A 3,767-nucleotide genomic window follows, 5' to 3' on the forward strand; every position below is an offset into this window, starting at 1 on the left:
AAAAAAAAAGAACCTCTTTTTTGTTGCAGCGTTTGACATTAATTGTGGAGAAAATTGCTTTCTATACAGTACTTAAAAATTCATTCTGCTTTTCTTCTTCAGTTTCTTGAGAAGTTGACAGGAGGCCTGGGGGGAAAGTTTACAACTACGCCTGTGTCTGCTATACAGATTTGATCCCATTTACATTGGCAATTCCGCATGAGGAGAAGACAACAAAAGGCAGATCTGGATGTTATGGCAGACACGGGGTGAATGCCAAAAATAGCAGCCCCACATACAGATCTTCCTTCACCCCTCTAGTTAAATTTACTTCATGACATGACAGCATTATGCTGATTTCCCAACTTCCATTTCACACCACCAGCTGGTGGAGGGTGGGCAAGCTCCAGAGAGATGGCGATATGAAGAAAGAAAGATGGGAGGTGATCATGCTCAAAACATTTAATTAATTTATTTATTTATATACCTCCTTTCTCCCAAGAAATCCAGAATAGCTCATAGGATAAATTAAAATGAAGTAGAGCAAAGTCTCTTTCTCTCTCTCTCTCTGATACCCCCAATTAATTAACCTGTTTTATGAAAACACCATGAATTTAAAAGAATATAACACCATTTTAAAACAGTGCAATGATAATGTCTGGACTCCTCTATAGCAGTTACAAATGTATAACCTATAGTTACACTCTTGTGACTGTTACATTCTCATGATTTGTGAAATTCCCCACCTACTAGACAACAGCCACTGCAAATGATGGAGGTTTGTTCCCCGGTTGATCTGGAAGCATCTGGCTGGTGTTCCCACTCTCCTGCCCTTGTACAAGCAAGGTCCAGTGCAAAGAGGATTTGCAATAGAGTCCTGTTTCTGCTTGTCACATTGGGGATCACTCACAGGAGAAAATGGTAATCAGCTGCCTCCTGAGTGGCAGAAGAACAGACCCCCATCAATGGTAGTGGCTGCTTCATGGTAAGTGAAGAATTAGGCAGGGATTCATTGCATAGCACCATAAGTACAATGCTTATGCATATGTATCTTCCTCATAAGATCCTGGTCAGCAAAAGTAGAGCACACACTCTGTTAAAAGGCTCTTCTCTTGTTAACTGTGAAAACCCTGTTTCCAGTTCTATGATTCTACATACCCACCTTGGTTATGAAGCTAAGCAGACCCTCCCAGATGAACCCCACAATTCTCCTTTATTGGGTAGCAGCCACTGCTTCTGACAGAGGTCTGTTCCCCTGTTGATTGAGAAGCAGATATCTCCACCTTCTCTCATGAAAGAGTGACAGCCAGAAGCAAGTTCCCTGTTGCAATTCCCCCTTAAACGAGAGATTATTTGCAGGAGAGGTGGTGGAAATGTTAGTCAATTGCTTACCAATTGACAAGGGAATAGATCTCTCTCTCTTGCTGCAGCTGCTACTTGGTGTATGTATTCCCTAATGTATTTTTCTAAACTAGTGAATACATAGAGATCATGAATACAACCCAGTCACAAATCTGTAACTCTAGGGAGTTTAGTGCACAGCTAACAAACTCAGCTTACCTTTGACGTTTTGAATCCTAATTTGGGCTGTGTCCAGATATTATCACACTGAAAATGCCACCAATGCTGCCGGCCAAGGGCAACCTGGGTTACCTCTGGGTAGAAGCCATGCTCAGCCAACCTCTTTTCAAAACTGAGACTCTCCCAGCTTTACAAATCAGACGGCTGAGCACAGCTTCTACCCGAAGGTTACCCAGGCTGCCCCTGGCCAATGGCATCAGCAGCATTTTGCAGCCCGAATTAGGATTCAATCTGGCAAAAATAAGCCAATTTTTTTAAATCTGTGCACTAAACACCCAGGTTATGCGTTCATAACTGCTTTAGTGAATTCTAACAATTGGCTTTATCTGCCAGCCAAGTGACAGCAGAATAGGGGCCAGCCTAGCTTTCTGTGGAAGAGACAGCCTGGGAGCAGCCACCGAGAAGGTTCTCTCAGAGGAATGGGATAATTTACAGTATTCGCCAAATGCATTTTAAGCTGATTCTGATCACCACATTTCCTTAAGAAAACTCATTTATCACCTACTTGAAATATATCATGTAGGTTTCCACATAAAATCTCTCCCTCTTCATTCTAACCCCACAACAACCCTATGAGGTAGGAAGATGAAAGAGAGAAAGAGGCCCAAGTTTACCTGAGGGGTTTCATAACACAATTGGGACTTGAAGCTAGGCTGTCCTTCTAACAAATATATTATACTTAATAAGAGGCAGACAATCAATCTAGATTGGGAACCTGGCAGAAGAATAGGCAGGTTTTAACCTTTGCTTCTTGATGCAGTTCCAACCCAATTTGGGGTCCCTGGACTTACTATTTGCATTAGAAAGAAAGCTTCCACTGACGGAAATAAGATTTTTTACTTCCAATCTAAGTAGCAACAGAGGGAGCCATTAATATTAGGACTGCTGCAGAAGGCTAAAGCCCCCTGCCCCAGCACTGAGGATCAGACCCCCTAAATGTGGCATTTATTTTTCATTTTTTTAAACAACTGTATTTGTTCATTGCCTGAATGGCACCTAGGGAATCAATGAGAATTTCTCATGTTTCATTTTCTGAGAAGAATTCACAGATTATAAAAATGAAAAGAAAAATGTTGAATTTTAAAGAATTCTATCAGGAAAGAAGGAAAGTGAAACCGACAGATTTACTCACCCACCATGAGGGCTTTGCTGTTTTTATGTCCTTTAGGTCTGACAAGTGCTTAATGCCTTAAAAAGTGCCTTTGAAAGCCTATGTATTGTAATTTGTTTCTGCTGCTGAATTAGGATGAGTCCCTTCTTCTTCTTCTTCTTCTTCTTCTTCTTCTTCTTCTTCTTCTTCTTCTTCTTCTTTTTTGATGGACATATTATCTTTAGCAACTACATGGTAGGTGAGTACAGTGTGGTCCTCTCCATATTTGGAAGACCTGTGCCTTTTAAATTCATCCCTCTAGACAATATACCTGAGAATGTTGCTTAATTCATATTGTAAAATAATTTCCCCAAATCTTCATATATGGAGCAAAGAATCTGAAATTTTAAATATTTAAATGTTGGAATAAGCAAACCCTGAACTCGACCTAGAGAAAGAGTCATAAACTTTGCCAACAACAACAATACCATCTGCAGTAGTAGGCCATGTCTACTGTGATATCTAGCTCTGTACACTAATGGATTTACATATCTTTACATTTTTCCCCTTTGCAGATTTTTCAAAAGGCTCTTACCGGTATGCACCAATGGTTGCCTTTTTTGCTTCACACACCTATGGGATGAATTCTCCAGGCCCTATTCGATTCAACAATCTGGATGTCAACTATGGGTCCTCCTACGTCCCAGCAAATGGAAGGTTCCGTGTGCCATATCTTGGTGTTTATGTCTTTGAATACACCATTGAATCAAGCAGCCCAGTCCTCTCAGGGTACTTAGTAGTTGATGGAATAGATAAACTGGCTTTCCGGTCTGAAAATGCAAATGATCACAAGTATGTTGAGAGGGTAGTTACTGGTGATGCCTTACTGGAACTGAACTATGGACAAGAAGTTTGGCTGAGACTGGCAACAGGTTCTATCCCAGCCAAATATCCACCCATAACTACATTTACTGGCTACTTATTGTACCGTACATAAACTAGTTACACACAAAAGCTTATCATTTATAAAGGAAACACTGGCTCTTTCCCTTTGCTTTGAATTTTCCTCCACCCAGTGAACTGAATCTCACTTAGGGTTACCATCTTTTCCTTGAAT

Source organism: Sceloporus undulatus, chromosome 5 (assembly GCF_019175285.1).
Source record: "Sceloporus undulatus isolate JIND9_A2432 ecotype Alabama chromosome 5, SceUnd_v1.1, whole genome shotgun sequence".
NCBI lineage: Eukaryota > Metazoa > Chordata > Lepidosauria > Squamata > Phrynosomatidae > Sceloporus > Sceloporus undulatus.